The 18175-nt window shown below is 44.6% G+C and overlaps 1 long non-coding RNA gene across 1 annotated transcript; it reads left to right on the plus strand.

Annotated features, from left to right (window-relative positions):
- The first annotated feature begins 23 nt into the window (after positions 1–23).
- LOC125322703 lies at positions 24–18067 on the plus strand. The gene is made up of 2 exons (XR_007202183.1): positions 24–4239; positions 17750–18067. It is a non-coding gene; the product is annotated as an uncharacterized LOC125322703 (long non-coding RNA).
- Positions 18068–18175: the final 108 nt, after the last annotated feature.

Below are 18175 nucleotides of genomic sequence, written 5' to 3' on the forward strand. Positions count from 1 at the left end.
ACAAGCTCTGAGGCCCATTGCTGGGTAGCTGTCTCTTCAAGCACTGCAAATGCAAGCATTAGGGTTATGAACTCCATCAAAGTACATAAAAATTAGATGTTGCAACATTCACGCCTAGTTCTTTAATTCCCTGAACCTTAAAAAGGAACACAAACAGAAACTTGGCTGCTATCCTCAGATATGTTTCCTATGCTGACTTGGCCAAGCTATCTCCTTAAGGCACCTTTACCTTGACTTTCTTTTTCCCAGCTTGACATTTTTTCAGGTTAAATTCCATATACCAGTGCAAACATTCTCTGCTTCCAAAAGCCTTCTTCCTCTTCACTCTCCCTCATGCCTCTTTCTTTGATGTCTTTGCTTCCTTGTGCTGTTTCTTCCAAGTGACAACTGTACAGTGCTAAGAGAGTTCAATATATAAGCATGTCACTCCCTTATCCACCTACCCTAAGTAACTGCTACATATTTATCACCTGGATTCAGTAATCAAGCCTGACATCAAGAAACTCAGTCCCATATCTCCCATCTTACTCAGTGGCGTCTCATAGGGCCCTGAATCCTTGTACTCTTGAAATCTGCGGATGCTAAAATTAATCTTTTATTCCTCTTAACACATTTTTTCTTCTTTTATTTAATGAAGTAAAATAATTGGTGTCCAGTTTGATCTGCTTTTCTAGTAATGATAATCAGCTGTCTTAAGTGCTCCCTGAAGCTGATAGACAATTCTTCCTCTGTTACTTCCTTTTAAAAGTCTGGGATGCAGCCATGTCTCCTCTCAGTTTCTCTGGTACCTCTCCCATAGCCAGCTTAAGTTTCCTGGATTATTTCATTCCTTTGACATTTATTTTTTAGGATAAACCTGGGGTATAAACAACTCAATTTTTAAATAGTTCTTTATCTAGGTGGGTTCAGTCAATTGTTTGATTTCCTGGTAACCTTTAGAGTTAATGATTTTTTTTTTTTCCTGTCCTTGGAAAATGTCTAGAAACTGTGACAGACTTCACATCTCTCCCTACTGAAGACAGAGGTACAAGTAATAATTCATTTTCCAGGCAATATTCCCCTTTTAGTCAAGGTAGCCATCCTGTTGCTCAGGAAGATGATGGCTGTATCCCCAGCTGCCCTGCAGCTTCCTACACAGCAAATTTATAAAAACTTTTATCATGTTCACATCTTTTCCCTTCTTTTTCTGTCTCAGCTTTTTGGATCATTTTCTTGCATTCTTTCACAATCAGCTCTTCTGCCTGTTCCTGCAGCACTGACCCTGCTGATTTATAATTCTCATATTCTTCTCTCTTTATTGCTCATTTTGTTTCCCCAGTCAATCACAGTGGTTGTCCCTATTCCAAGAAGGACAACTATTCCTCAATGGTATACAGATTTCTTGATTTCCATGGACTATATCTTTGAGTATTTCCCCACTGCATCCTACCTCTTCACTGCCTTTTGCTGTTTTTTTAAGAAAACATATGCCCCTCTCAGTGTTCTGAGAAGTGTGGAGAACTCTGGGTGTTTTCTGAGAGTTCAAAGCTTTTGCACTTCTAATTTTGGGGATTCATATGTTCCTGATTTCAGAACTCATTAAGTTTGGCCTGTGTTTTCGTACCCTCCTCTCCTGGCTTTTTTGTATGATACATGGCATATCTGGGGAGATGCCAAGTGCCTCAATGCCAGCCCACAGCTTTAGCTGTATATTCATAGTCTTTGCTATACTTCCCATATAGCACAAATACTTCCCAGAAATGAATGAACTTGTTTTCACACCACCCTGTGAGTAAAGAAAGTGCTATTACTTACATTATATGGAGAGGGAAACCAGGGCACAAAAGTTAAGATTCATATTTGTGAATGAACTTAAGTGCTTTACTCTAATTCAGTTGAAAATAAAAGTATTTTCTTAATTCTGTAAATTATTAGGTGTTTTTTGTTGTTGTTCTCAGAAGCCCAGCTGCTTTCCTCTGAGAAGCTTCCTATTTTTTAACACTTTCCAGCCCCTTTGTCCCACACACAAGTCCCGCCTCCGCCAACACCAATTTGTTCATTCCACCTGCCCACATAATTCGCTCTCATTTTCCCTTTTGCTTTTACACAGAAGCTTAACATAAATGTACTTAACCCAGCTAAAGCCTGGGCCAGCCTGCAGCCAGCATCGCTTCTGATAGCAAGGATTGGTACATCTTGCTTTGTTTTCCCACCAAGAGCATGCAGAACACGGGTATGACCCATTTGCTTTGGAGTGGTTTAAAGTATTTAATTCCTCAGTGGTGGGAATTTGCTTCCTACACAGATGCAAAAAATGAAGAGATGAACCTCTGGAATGCTCAGTCCCCAGAGGATGAGAAAGGCAGTCGCTGTGGTAAGGCCCAAGTCCCCAGGCCCCGGCTCCATTGCCAGCTGCTCCTGGAAGACCATAAGAACTGCTGACCCTCATACTTCCCCTGCTGAAGCCCCACAGGGCCATTTCTGCAAACCCAGATACAAAATGATGATGGGTTACAAAACCAATCTCCTCCACACCTCTCCACCTTTTCCCCAGCCTTTGCTCTCCTGCTCACTCCCTAAAGAGGTGTGTTATCTCTACCAAAATGGCCTGAAGGAAAAGCCTACCCTGGCTGTGCCTGCAGGTGCGAAGGGTCAGGGCTGGCTATGCTGGCTGACCAAAACCCTGAAGTCAGGGTACTGCCTGTTCCTGGTGGCTTGTTCCTGGGGATTGGATCATGCTCCCTTTTAGTTAGTGGGGGTCAGTCAGCACAGTCAGTGGAGTCAAGATTTGCCTGACACGGAGATGTCCATCTGACTGGCTGATATACAGACTCTGCTGGCCACCAGATTGCTGCACATAGGACCAGCTTCCCATGCCGGGCCAGGGGAAGTCCACCCAGATCTCCCAGAATAGCAATACACCCCTTGGGCCACAGAATTTTACTTGCTGTGTCCCAGGTTATTGGCACAGTCAATGTGAGTCTCACCCACAGATGGACAGAAATGCAGTGGGGCTCAGGGGGAGGAATTCAGCAGGAGCCTGTGCACAGGACATGGGACAGACAGCAATGCTCTGTCAACAGACAGAGCTAGGCAGATAAATGGAAATTAATGAGGAGAGCAGCAGGAAGTGTCACAGCCCTGCCTTCCTACATCACCAATTGATTGCAAATGACCCTGTTTTATCAGGCACTCAGTAATGGCACAGCAGTCTCAGCACCGGGCAGTTTATGGCACGAGCCAGTTTGCTGTTACAATAAGATGCTAATATTTTGAACAATCAGGTACTCATCACCATAAAATAAAGCTAAGCACTTTAGATCCTGCTTAACAAGCCTGCTAATGCACTATTGAAATCAATGACACATTTGAACAGTAAGAACTGCCCTGAAGCTTTTTAAAGCCTGCTGTCCTTATTTTTCATTTTGTGAGCAGAATTATTCCTTCCAGGAGAGCACCTTCTGTTTGACAGGCTACAGGACCGAAAGCACAAAGACAAGGACAGAGATTGGTTGCTAACACGGGCCAGCAAGTAGCATCCAAGAAGTTACTTGATCTTGCCCTACCTCAGCTTCTGCAGGTTGCTGAGAGCCAGGTATAAACACAGAAATGGCCTTCTGTACTGCTCAAGCGCTTTGTGACTTGTGGATGGATGGAAATGCAATATTAAAGGTTACAGACAATTTTTCTTAAATGGGCTCCAGCGATTTTTGTTTACACAATGCAAACTTGATAAAACAATTTCAGATAAAACATATATCAAAAACATTTAAGCAAGAGCATCTGTCACAACCTAAAATATGGAATCTGTGAGAGACAAAGAAGAGAAAATGGGAACTGTATAATCACAGACAGGAAGGGACAACGGGGAAATAATGGCAAATCAAATATAGCAACTTTTTTCTCTTTCAAATGACACTTCTCATCAGCTAGCTTATGTCGAAGGAAAAAGAAAAAATCTCCTGTGATTTTTATCTATTAGATTTTGCTCCAAATACTTGCCACGCTCAGGAGCTGCGGCTGCGAGGAGGCCCAGCTCTGCCACTCTCAGCTAATAGGTTTGATTGTTCCCTCTGAAATTATACTCACAGATAGTGACCTGCGAGTCAATCTGCCACTCAGCTCTGCAGAGCAAAGACGGGCCCCAGATAAGGCGGCGGGTGAGCGACATGCGCAGCCCGGCAGCCTGCGGCGGAGCTCGGCCACCCCAGTGGCGCCGCCGCTGCCTCTCCCCTTGCCCCTCGCAGCACTGCTGGGGAGGTAAGTCATTGTGATCCACAAACTGCTGGTGTTTACTAGACAGTATTTATATTTTATGAATGTTAACAAGCAAGAAGCCCTGAACAACTGAGCAGTTACAAGCTCAAAAGGCTTTGTGAGATATTTTCTCTAAGGGCTCATTAATTTGGTCTTTTAATGGAGTGCTTGCATATCTGAATCTTTAACTGTAGCTATAAATAGAGTTTATAAGCACTTGACAGTGTGTGGCAAAGCTGTGTTAGCAGTGCTTGCCCTGCTTTTTTGCAAGTTCCATTCGCAAAAGATATTTAAGAGGTGGAATATAAATGTTTCCCAAAACGTAGAGTTGTATACATCCTAATAATGCTGCATACCCCATACCCACATGCTCCCTCATTTAACAGAGCATCACAGCACCTCAACAAAACAGCTAATATTCACATGCTATTGAAGGGAAAATTAGAGCATAAAGAGGTCAAGCTGCAACCCAAATGTCCTGCAGCAAGTTAGCAGGGGAGCAGGGGCAGGAACCAATGAGCTCCAATTACCTGCCCTAATGGTTAAACCCAGAGAGACAATTTCTGCCATTATTGTCACTGGTGCTGAAGTAGAGTCACCCCAGGCCTGCAAGCCACCGTCCCTGACTGATGTAGCGAACAGCAGGATTCACCCTTCTGTAGTGGCTTCCCTTGCCCTGAGAACACCCACACTGTGCTGATCATGTGGCTTTTTCTCCTCTCTTAATGATACACTTAGACTGACGGCACTTTCAGCTTATCAGCTTATGCAATCTTACATATAGTTTTGTCAGCCCTGGTGAAGAGCCAACAGAACTACCCGGTTTAATGCACTATACTGGAGTGTTGGTTTATGATGATACAATAAAAGCTGCTGGAGAATCACAGCTTTTAATAAATCACCACATAGTATTATCCATAAAATTGCCATTTCCATGCACTGCAGTGCTTGTAATAGCTCTCCTGTTTTGCCTGGCCACCTGGGGCTGTGCACATGTAACACACCAGCACCATGTACATGCTGCTGCCCCATGCAAAGCGGCAACCACAGGTCAAGCATGACAAATTCAAAGGGCTAGTTTCCAAAATGTCAGTGACTTGAAGCATCCAGCACACCCTAAGGTATTCACAAGGTGTAAACAGACTTTTTTTACCTGTTTGGGGTTTTTTTAATACTTTTAAAATGTGGACTTTAAAAATATTTCCTTGTTGAAGTGGGCCCTGGAAGCCTTGACAGCCCCAGTAGATAAACAGGGGCACATCCACCTTCATCTGTCTTTCCTATCCAGTAGTTGCATTGGTTTACTTTACCAGTTATACAATGGAGACTGAAGTGCCGACGTGTCTAGAAAAGGAAACGTCACACAGGTCCTGAGGCCACACTGGGAGAAGCTTTCTTACTGGGTGCTTTGCTTCAGCACCCAGTTGTATGGTACACCTACTCGGACAGAATTACATGTATTTACAGAGCATGTGTTATCCTCTCAGGCTGACATCTACGAAGGGTCATTATTTGGATTTTCCACTAGCACTTCTGAATGCTTCCATTTTTGGTTCATCTCTGATGCAGCTGTAATTGACTTTTCCGCATGCATACATCCTGAATTTATTTTAACTCTGCTCAGTGTTTACAAGGTAAGTGAGGATGCTATTAGCTACCAGTCTGCATCTATGAATGATCAATTACTACGTTCTCAGTAGTTTTGTTCAACATGTGAGAGAATATGTCAGTTTCTAATGAGACTATCAGGAGCTGCATTGTTTGAGGGAGCCGGTTGTCAAATGATTATTTTTGTCTAGAATGGGAAAAAAGAAAATCAACCAGAATAATTTATAGCTTGAAAATGTGGATTTTTTTCTTTTTTTTGTGAGCCTGTTTTGGATGCTTTAACACCAGTAAACTACCGTAAACTGAAACACAAATATTTAAGCAGTATTCTCTTTACTACGCAGGAATAAGTGTCTATTTGTCTTGTATCACAACTGTAAGCACTTAGTGTCTTTTCAGCACTGTGGTGTCTAACAGTACATACTCAGGATCAGGACCTGCTGGAGAAGCATGTGGGCAGCTCCCAACTACTGTTTGAGCAGATCTAGCAGCCACATCCTCCTATTACAGCAATGAAAGCATAGGAGTTTTTCCTCCTCCTCAGTCACCCATGTCCACCTACTACAGGGAATGTATTTTTCTCTGCTCTTTAGTTAATTTGCATTTCACTCCTTCTTTTACTTCTCCTTTCCCACCACCAATCTTCCCTGCCTTGACCTTCTTCCCCTGCTACCTTTTGCTTCCCATACACTACAGGTCTTCTAGAATATTTACTCCTTTTCTCATTAGTTTTTTTCACTTTCCTCCTCTCACTCCATCAGCCCTATGATATTGAGCACTTCTTCCTATGCTCATGTTGCCTGCAAACCTTAATTTCTGAGGAGCTCAGCTCCATTTCTGCTGCTTGTTGAGGGCTCTGTCCCTTCCCAGAGGCATTTCTGAGCATGTGCCACTGTGCTGAGCTAAATATCACAGAGAGAAGAGGAGGAGACAGGCTGGGACCAGGTGACCAGATCTAAGGAAGCACTTGCTGGGAGAACAGTTTATTTCCGCTGCCTCTTGGTGGCCTGGGAGGGAGACCATTCATCAAGGCATAATTTGTTGAGACATTTTTGTCCAGCTGCAAGTCAGCTTGGATCCATCCCTTGAAACAATAGCTGTATATTTCTCTTTCAGCACTATGAAGTTGTCCACAGGAGAACTTTCCACCTGGAGCCCAAACAGACCATTAGATGGGGGGACAAAGCCCAGCATACAGGGTTTATGCACCAACCACCTTTCCAGCAGAACACACTGCTGCTTCTCTGGCATCCAAAATGCTGCTGTAATTATTCACTTAGTCAGCAGCAGTAGGTCACCATTGGGCTCAAGGAGAATATGATCAAAATTCAAACAAACATAGGACTGAGCTAAAAAAAAAAATTAAAAAAATAATGTAACCAGCAAGGAAGGCTGATTTTGCTTTCCTGTACATAGCTATAAATCAGTGTGAGTGAGGCAGTGGAGAACACAAAACAGGATGGGTAAGAGAAGAGGACTCTGCCTTTTGACCTTAACAGGTAGGTTTCATTTTTCTGGAAGAAAAGCCAGAGACAAAAATCTCAGAATACAACCTGGGACTCAGTCTCTGGTTATTAGGGGAAATATTATGGCAGGGCTTGCCCCGTAGGCTGAGCTCTCATTAGATAGACACAGGATGTCCACATCCAAACAGGATTATCTCTCCAGCACATCCCACCCTGCCTCACACTCTCAGCTCAGCAAGCAAAGCCTGCAAGTGGTCATATTTGGGTACCTGTATGAGATTTAAAAATTGGGGTTTGACCTATTAATCTTGTTCAGGAGAGTCTATTCTTCCAGCTGGGACTGGAGGGAAAACTGTCTCTGTACTCAGGAAATTTTGGCAGAAGCAATTGTGCCAGTTGGGAAGGTACTGACACAAATTGGCTCTTGCAGAAACGGGCTGCTGAGGTGGTTCCTACCATCTCCCTACCTCCCTCACATCCTTCCCTTCACTGAGAGGGGTATCACAAATGCAAGGTTACAGTCAGTCTTACAGAAGAGTTATTTTCAGCTTGCTTCAACCTTCATTTATCTGTTGGCTTGTTTGTTTGTTTGGGTTTTTTCCCATTTTTACTATTTGTATTGGGTTTTATAGGGGAAAATGAGTAAAGCATAAACATACAGTTTAATTTTTCCCTGTTAAATTCAAGTTTCAAGGCTATTGCCTGTTTCAGTACAAGCAGCTGCTGACACAAAGTTTGGTTGCCTTTCCCCTCCAATTGAATTTCTTTCACAAATTCTACATTTACCTGTGGTACTAACCAGAGTACCACACACCAAAGCTCTCAGCCCCTTCCTGTTGGAAAGGGAGCACAGCCCTCACTCCCTTCCTCCCCTCTCCCTCCCAGGGGTGCAGACCTGGCCCCACTCCCTTCCCATCTGCCTTTGGGCATCAGCCACTGCTGGTTATTTTCCTCCCTCTCTCAAGCATGGCATCAAGTGGGCAGCACGTGCTGCAGGCAAAGTGGGTTTTTTCCAAGCCTGTGTTGGGAAGGTCCCAAAAGCAGCCCTTGGCACCACAGAAGGCTGGGTACTGCATGCAGCAGGAAAGCCAGACAGCTGCAAAGCCCGGAGTGCAAACCCTCTATATGTGCACTTACAGTATTGGATTTATTGCACTTTTATTGGGCATTTACTGAAATAAGTGAAGAGGTGTAAAGTTCATAATAAAAAAGAAATTCCTTTCATAGAAATTTCATGATTCTTATTATTGTCTGATAGTAGCAGTTTTGTGTAAGGTCTTAAAGAAATAGGTAAGAATCACAGATTTTAACCTCAGCCAGTGCTTAAAGAAAGGTGCACACTACTTTTTTATCAAATCACAACATCATGTAAGAGACAGAGCTCCCCAGCTCCCTGACATTTTCTGTAGAAAGTAATTTAAATAGAAAACTGCAGGTTAGGATCTAATGAGTAAAACAGATTAAAATTGCACAAACCAGAGGAACATGAAGAAGACAACTGAAAAGACCCCACAGCTACAACATGGAAATATGGTTACATGCAAATATGGTGCTTCTAAAGCACTGCTTGGGGTAGAAGAAAATCTGTACTGGAGAAAACCCCCACACAACCAACTCTAAAGCAACAACATAAGTTTAAGGTAAGCGCAGGAACCAGCTCCTGCTCTTCTTTTTCTATGAATAGTCCCTTTGACTTTATTAAGGCCAATCTGAAGGCTAAAATGGGCAATATTTAGCAGCAATTGTGGCTCTGTGCAGCTACAGCCTGTTCTGTCCGTGCTGAACTGAAACCAGAGCAGTCACACAGCCCTGCTTCCCCATTTCACTCTCATTGAGACTGAGGCAAGGAGGAGGTCTGGCACCAGAATGGCATCAGCAGTTGTTAGAGCAAGTGACTGGGTTTCACCCTCTGCTCCAGCACACATTTTCTGTGTGACTGCAGTTTGCTCAGCTAAAAGCAGAAACAGCAGCACTTTGGACTGCACGGCAGCACTTTGGGTTTCAGCTGGCTGACCCGGGGGAGACAGCAACCCCCAGGAAGAGGGCTTGTGGTGGCCTTCCCTGCCCACCATAAAGTTCCTCCACATCCACTGACGAATAGCAAGAGAGAGGCCCTTTGCTGAGCATTAGAAGTGAACAGTCACAGCTCTTTCCTGGTCTCCCTGTATTTGCAGCACATCCATCATTCCTGTCCTTGCCTGGAGCAAAGCTAGTGCAAAGAAGCAGCACAGGCATCTCCCTTGTAAAAAATATCACTGTGTTCAACCCCGTGCCCTGCTGCTGCTTCATCCTCCTCCTCCCAACCACCAAGCCCAGCTGATGCCAATTACCAGCTGCTTTTCTCGGCTGTAGCAACCATCTGTTGTGGCAGGAAGGAAGCAGATGTGTGGAGACTTTGGCAGCTCAGTGCACACTGGGCACAGTGAGCATCTGTTTTTGCCAGGAGCAGGCTGGTAGGTGCTGCAGGGCTGGACTTGGCAGGTGCCCGACCACCACCAGGGCTGCGCACAGCTGGGTGAGGTGGCCACTAAACGCATCCATGGGCACTGGGAAAGGTTCTTTCACTGACCTTCTTGGAGGCCACAGCTTTGAGGGCATCTCGCATCCTTGGTTTATAAGGCCAGCTCCAAGGTGGGACAGCACACAGCTTGTTTCACCCTACTCTCAGCCAGGTTTGTAGACATTTCTGCATGCCAGTGAGAGCATCTGCCCTTCAAGGTCTATTTTGGAATGTTTATGAGGGAAGAGTAGCTTCCCCAAAGCCTTCAGGATGGCAGGTGCACGTGTCTGCATGGACCAGGCAGCCCAGGAGGGCCATGGTCAGTGCCATGGTTTCACAGGAACGAGAGGGAAACAATTGCCACGAAATGTCTCAGGCAAAGCAAATGAAATTGCTTTATATAGTAAAAAAAAAAATTAAATTTTCATGAGAAACTTGAAACTCAAATTGGAAATTAAAAATTGCTGTTTGTACAACTGCCTTCTATTGATCAAATTATAGAAAACAGCCCTGAGTGAGGGCTGTGGAGAAACCAATCACACACTCAACACACTATCCATCTCCATTCCCCAAACTTAATTATAGCAATATGGGAGACATGCAAATACAGTGCAATTCTGCACAATAGTATTAAAGAGCTGAAAACATTTGTGGGTATGAAGGGAAGCTGTTTAGCAGAGCAATGCAACTATCTTCTCAAGAAGCCAAAAAATGCTCAATGAGTAAAAGGTTTTAAAAAACCCCACTGAAAACAGAGGAATATTATATTTCTTTCTTTAAAGAGAAAAAATCCACCACTATAATATGTATGGAAAAACACTGCAGTTTGCAACTGCCCATTTTTCCTACCTCATGTGGTACCAAAATTGTCTGATAATTAAAAGCTGCTATAACACAAACCACAAAAATCAATCCTGCACTATGTCAGTGGCAAAATTATTGATAGAAAACAGCCTTATCAAGTTAGTTTAGGCCCTGTTATTTTCATTACTGGATTTAAGTAAAAGAATCCATCCCTTAAAGAAGGCCAGAGCACTGTTACGCAGATTTATATATATATATACACACACACACACAGAACTTAAAAGCAAATGGTCAGAACTTACTAACTTAAATTTCTTTCCTGTGAAGAGGATTTATTTTTTTCCTTCTGCTGATAAAGACTAAAACCCTTATTAATGAGGCCGCAGTGGTAGTTACACTGCTGCCACTGCACTGTGAGAGATGTACACTTTTTTTTTCCCAAGGAGGGTTTAACTGCTTTGTAGATCCATAACAATATTTCACAGAGAAAGCTTTATTCAATTGGAGCTCTTAAACCTCCTTTGTGAAATGTTGTGGTATTTTGTGAGATACGTGGCCTTTGCTATGCACGTGATGCTGGTAGGTTTCTAGGCATACAAGTTCAAGAGCTTTATTTTTCAGATACTTTTTCAATCAATTAAGCTCATTGGTAAGACCACATGCACTTCAGAAAGGCAGGAAAAGAAAAATAACCACTAACTCTTCCTTCTGCAGAAGCAGCTGGATTTGCTGCTGTTTGTGCAGAGCAGCTCAGATGCTGGCTTTGGCTGCCTGCAGGTTCACAGCACTGGAATGTTTCTGGTGGGCTTTTCCTCCTTCATTAGGAACATTCTTGTGATGCGGGGGATTCCTATCAAAATTATCATCACCCTCACAACGCCAGTCATTCCCCAGCCTTTGAATACAGACAGCTGCCAAGCTACAGAAAACATAGCTGTGCCTCTACAGAATTCCTCACAGAGGGTTTTTTTCCCCCTTAATGTTACATTTTAACGTGCTTATAACACCCAGCCCCTATGGGGGAGTGAACAAAAGGCCTTTTAAAGGCAATCTTTCAGAATGCTCCAATTGTGCCCTTAATTGCATGTAAGTACATGTGGGCTCAGCTCTATGCAGACATAGTTTTAGCTGTAGGTTGATTTGAAGCAAGCCACACATTTCATTGCAAAGCAATGCATAAAAGCACACACAAGAAAAGAAAGCTTTAATTTAGTCACATTACTACTGTAAGTAATAATACATAGCAAGCAATAATCAGATGCAAGAAGTTTAGAGCAGATGTTCCCTTTACTTTGATTCTTGAGGCAGTGCAGTAGCAATTTCTTCCTTTGTAACAGACATAGATGATTCAGTATTAGCAAAAAAAGTGTCAGGCATGGAGTTCTTCCAGTAAATAGCTGAGGAATAAGTCACACTGTGAAATGTGGGGCTGAATGAAGGCATCCAGGTATCTCCCCTCCCTGTACTAAGAGCATTTTGAGGGAGATTACTAATCTTTGGGTTTAGAGTAGTGGTTTAAGTTCTATTTCTGCTAGATTCTATTCTTCCCCCTACCCCTGGAAGGATTTAGTTGCTTTCCAAAGAGGTGGAGCATTGCAGACCACCCACCTCAGAGTCCCTCGCTCAGCATGTGATGGGGAACAGGCTTTCTCCAGCTTGGGAAAACACCACCAACAGCCCATGCGGGAAAAGAGGCTCAGCAGGTTGTGCTACTGGCTAGGAGGAGCCAGGCTCAGCACCATGATGCCTGGTGATATCCTGGCTCTGATGGTGACACCATCCCATCCAGCAAGGCAGGATGTTGCCATGAGTACACTGGGGCAGAGAGGGCAGCGCCTAGAGGAGAAGACACCTGTTGAACACATGCTGCCTTCCCAGCAACATCAGCAGCTCCAAGCAGGCCTTGGAAGTCATATAGGAATTGAGGGGAGAAGTCCCAGGCTGCGTCATATCACAGCAGTGGGGCAACTGTCTGGCCCTCCTCAGGAGCAGAGCCTAGAAGGGCTCTGCCAAAGAAAACCCAGAAAACTCCCAGCCACAGAAAGAACCCAGGTTGTAGCAAATGGTAGCCCAGAGAGGCAGGGGGTTGGGATGTGCAGCTGCAGGGGTCCAAAAAGCTCAACAAATGCAGCCACTAAGTGCTCACAATGAGAGCAAAAGGTGGGAAGCCAAGAGCTTCCCACCATTTGCTCTCATTCCTGTCACCCACCTGCAGCAGAGCTAATGTTTTCCACCCCAGAGCTGCTCCCTGGGCAGTAGCTGAGGCAAAACATCTCTGGAATAAGTCCTCCTCCATTCTCTTCCTCCATAATGCAGTGTATTGGGAGAAAGAGATGCAAGTTCCCCAAAACTCACATTTTCCAAAACATAAACTGTCAAGGAAAAGCCTTTGCCGGAATAGCTGCTGACTCCTGGTCTTTTCTCATCAGCTTCCCCCCTACCCACCCAGCTCCCTCAGCATCTCTTCCAGCTCGGCACAGCACCGCAGGGACCCAGGAGAAGCGGGAAGCAAAAACACATGAAAATGAAGTAATGAGACTAATGCACAAGATGGAGATGGCCAGAGGCAGGGATATCATTCCCTGCTTCTAGGGCTAGAGTTAGGTAAGCCAAGGTGCTTTTCAGTAATTGCTCCTTAGGGAAGGGCTTAGGAGTTACACCCAGAAAACAGAAACTGAAATTTGATACAAAAACTGGATGGACCACACATTTAAAGCCAGGTCCCCTGATTAACCCGATAATATGCAACCTGAGGTAGATGCTTTATATCAGACATTAATTTTCCCTGCCTATACCCAGTGTGCTTCATCATCCTGCACTACTATAGATGTTGTTGACAGGCTGTGCTTGTGATGTGGAGACCTCCTTGAGATTTCTGATGCGTTTTGAGGAGTTTGTGTACAGGGTTTCTTTGATCACTATGCCCATATCAGAGTGCAATGTGATTTCATGCAAGGCCAGAACGACTCTGTGGCAGTCACAGAGCTGCAGTGGCTGCAATGCTTTTTGCAGAGGAGTATGCTACCAAAAGCATCCATGCACTTACCTGCAGTCACATGAAGTATGGCAGTCTAAATTAATTTCTACCAAGTTGTGCATCATATGGCTACAGAAGCAGAAGAGGTGCAGGTCCACAAGCAACAAGTTCCCACTGCCACAGAGCAAGCTACAACAGCAGGCTAGTACGTAGCTGATCCCATTCTGCCCTCCAACAGCCTTAACCTTTGATTTTATTTTTTTTTTTCCAAATGAATTGTGCTGATGCAGATAAACACAGGAAGTTTGGATTGCTGAGACCATTTAATAAATTAAGGGTATGTCATACTCTTTTCTTAAGACAGCGATACAAGATCTAAAACATGGTGCTCTGTTTACGTGCGCCCTTTCTTCCTATTACCTCCATGCATTAACCCACCTTCACCAAGGCAGAGTAAGGAGGCTGGGATTTAACTTCTTTCAGTATTTGAAAAGCACTAGGATTACTTCCCATTTCATCCCCTCTCACCCCACACCCCCAGCAGCTAGGGTCAGCAGACCATAGCAAATACAGAGGGCTCCTGTGCATGGGCACCCAGAGCAGCAGCAGAGAGGGCACAGTCCCAAAAATGCCCCTGGCCACAGCCTTGCCAACACGGCTGTGCCCTGAGCTTTCTCTTCCATGAGGGTTTCCATTCTTCTGTAGCTTAAGGCTTTTGCTTTATGTGAGGGGGCTCTGTTGGCCAAAAAAAAAAAAAAAAAAAAAATCTGAGCAGCCCTCTTCTTTCTCCTTGAGGAAGGGCACTCAGGGCAAGTGCCACAGCAGGGTGATCAAGATTAGGTGCTTCTGCTGCTAATGGGGAAGCCCAGAGAGGGGAGCAGTGTCACCCACTCCAGGCACGCTGACCCTGTCCTGCTGCACACAGCCCACACCAAGAGCACAAGGGGTTATGAGCCAGGGGTTTGCAAGTGCTGCTCAACTCCTGAGTGACATTGGTAAAAAAAATTTCTTGATTTGCGGCATCACAAACGGGACATGAAGCACAAAGCTGACTGCCTGCTCTGCAAGAAACATACTTTTTCCTGCCTGAGGCTGCAGTTTGCTGTCTCTGCTCAAGCAGGCTTCCACCCACCTCTCCAGAAGCCACCACACACTGTCCAAGGAGGGGAGAGCTCTCAGCAAGGAGCCCCACAGACATACCCAGGCTGGATTCGCTAGGCAAGAACAAGAACAGCTAAGATATGCCCCACCACACACATTCCCCTTCCCTCCCCTCACATGCCGGAAGGATTATGGGGCCAGTGCAGGGAACTTCTTGTCCTGCCAGGGCATAAACCCTCCTCTCCCGGTCTCCAGGAGGCACAAAGCAGCTCTGAGAGGTTGCAAGCAGACAGGCTTTATATAGAGTTGCCACAAACATCACTGCTTTTATTTAGGGCAGAAAACACAGGATGTTACAGATGAGTGGAAAAATGTGACGTGCCCCATTGCCTGCAGAGCCCCTCAGACTGGAGAGTGCTTTTCTGGAAGTCAGAGGGTCTCCAGACAGGATTAGGAAAGCACATAGTGTCTGCTCTAACTTTTTATTTTTGCCCTGCTTGGCTGCAGCTACACCTCCCTGCACTCCACACACAAACACCCTCCCAGCTAGGGTCCCATACCTTCCCTCCCACTTACAACTTCCCATAGCCCTTTTTGTATTTGACTCCTGGGAGACTCTTTTCAAACTTTTTTGGCAGCTCCATCTCTTTGAAACACTGGAAAGCTACCAGTGAGAAGCCTGGCTCCGGCTCCCTGCCACCAGTGCTGGCAGCAGCTTGCTCTGTCCTCAGCCAGGCTCTGCCCCTCTGCAGGAGCCCACGGGCAGCCCCAGCCCAAGCTGGGCAGGAGCCACAGCCACCCCTGCCCCTGCCCCCCTTCACATGGGCAACTCAGAGCATTCAGTGGATCAATAACTTGCACAGTGACTGCTCTGTAGCACCTGACAGCATTCACAAAGTTCCAGAGTTCCCTAAACTCTGACACCTGTTACAGAGTTCCCTTATACAGCTTTGGGGAGGAATCATCAAAAATATTTTATTTTATGCTTGTTTTCATGATCACACATGACACAAGGCGGCCACAAGTACATTTTCTCCCCCTAACATTACCACATGCTTTTTATTCTTCAAGCTAAACAGTTGCCAGCCAACCTAACATGTTTATTGAGATAAACTGGAGATATTTAAAACATGTAGTTTCAGAAAACCAGCACTTAAACTTAACTTCCACACATTTGCTCACTGATGCTCCTTACCTTACCATCACTAAGGAGAAAGCAGCAAAAGACCCCAGAGTAAGACACAAACCACATCACTTCTGTAAAGCCAAATTAGCCTTAATAGTGCTACTTAATTTATACCCCTTGAAACACCTGGCCCAGGGTACCTTTTAATTGATTACAATTAAAAAGTGTTGATTGGCTTTCCCCTAGCATCAGTGACCATGATCTGGTCAAAAGAGAGGCAGTTACTATTTTTTAACCATAATTCTGTTTTTTTTTCGGCATAGTAAGACATCTAAGCAGTATATTGAATGACATAGTATTACTTGTATGCTTAAGCACCTGAGTCCTTGATCTTGTGCTTTATAAAGTGCTCTGAGCAGTGCTGTAATTGCCTATAAATATGCTGCTGATCATGCTTAAAGGGACATTGTCAAGGTTGGAAGGCCTACAGTTTGACTTAGCAAAATGACATCTTAAAGTAGTTTAATTTTCAGTGTTCCTAAATTACCAACCTGTGGGTTTTATCATGCTTCTTTTTATCAGTCCAGCTCTGAGAAATAATAAGGTTATGGGAGAATGTTCACTTTTAAATCAATGGACCAGGCATAGGAATAGTATGATGAAGGCTAATGTTCCCATCCTGACCATGCAAATAAAAGCACTTTTCTATAAAACTTATTTTTCCTGATGTGAATATGTATGACCTCTATTGCCCTTATGGTTTGCCATAAGGTCACCCCTTGTTGAACCAATGTATTGTGAAAGAAATCTTCAAGAAAGAGCACAAGTCTGAGGCCATCAGGCCTGGCCAAGTCTGCAGCTTCACAAGGTACCCATTTTCCCTGGTGTGTCTTTGTCAGTCAGCAGTCTTGTCCTAGGTGAGCTGAAGGGGAAGGGATGCAAAAGAGGGTGTTGGGGAACAGAATTAAAAAGGCTGGTGAGGCACCTGAAACTTCTCATCCTCAGCAGAGCTGTTGGGAATGCAGAGGAGTGATGGGATGGGGAAAATCCAGGGCTGAGAAGCCTTTCCCTCACTGTCCCTTCTGTGAGCAGCTCTGTGGCTGGAGCCCAGCGTCAGGGGAACTGAAGCCAGCTATTGAGGAGCTTTTTGATCTCAGGCAAAGAGCAGTACTGGACTTCTCTTAAGGAAAGAATACAAATAGCTGAGGAGTGAAAGGTGGCCTGGGAATTCTCCTTTTATGAAGGGCTTGGTTTGTTTCTGAGCTGAATAACTCAGCTCCCTCTGAGCTGCAGTCTTCCAGCACAGTCTGTACTCATGGGAAACCTGCAATGCCACAGTTACCAAATCCATAGATGTCAGCAAATGAAAAAGTATGGCTCATTGGTGCCAGGGACAATGCAAGGCAAATGGGGAGAAGCTGTAAGTGAAGGCTGTGTGGATAGTGACAGGGTGGCTATGTAGAAAGGCATTTTTGGAGAAGACGACGTGGCCTATGCCCCCCTGCAGTATCCTGCTAAGCTCTGTGCTGCCAGGTTTGAAGACAAAGCTCTTGAGATTACAAAAGCATGAGCCTAGAGCCAGACTTCACCTCCCTTTCTGCCTGGGAGGTGAAAGATTTGTAGATACCCTAGAGATGAGGCAGAGTTTTGTACATGTTTATCCATCACAGTGTATGTTGGACAGAGGACAGACCTTGTCTAAACTGCAGGGACTTGAGGGTAGCCCTGGAAAAACTGTAAAACAAAACTCAGGAAGAACCAAAAAAACAAACAGAAAAGAAAGGCCTATGGAGCCTGGGAAAGAAGCACACCTCCAGCAGCCATGCCTAAACCAGGGGCTGATGAGGGCTCGTGGCTGGTGGCATCACTTGAAGGTGCAGCTCCTCAAAGAGGTGGGAAGAGTAAAAATCTTCACTTTTTTCCATTTACAGGAATGAGAAGAAAGTAAAAGGAAATCCTCAGGCTGAAGATGCCACAGAACAGGAAAAGGCAAGTTCTAATGTCAATCTAATGACAGATATGACTCAAAGTTTCAGCAGGTGGGAAGGTGCTTCCCACACTTCCAGCAGGCTTCCCAGAGAGCAGGGCTGTGTCTCTCACTCGGGCAAGACTTTTAAGGTGTGAATATGGATATGGATAAGCACTTGGAAAAAGTCTCATGTGTCTAACATCAAAGAGTGCATTTCAGGCTCTTAACAGTTACAGTGAAATGCTTGAAAGTGCAACTTGCATACATTTGAAGAGCTCCAGAAACCAGAATAAAAGCCAGATGAGCCCAAAGTCTTTTAAAGTACTTTTTAAAATGTCATGTTTTTAGGCAAAGTTCATATCTCTGGTTTGTTTTGAGCTGACTCAAT

Source organism: Corvus hawaiiensis, chromosome 3, assembly GCF_020740725.1.
Source record: "Corvus hawaiiensis isolate bCorHaw1 chromosome 3, bCorHaw1.pri.cur, whole genome shotgun sequence".
Classification (NCBI taxonomy): Eukaryota; Metazoa; Chordata; class Aves; order Passeriformes; family Corvidae; genus Corvus; species Corvus hawaiiensis.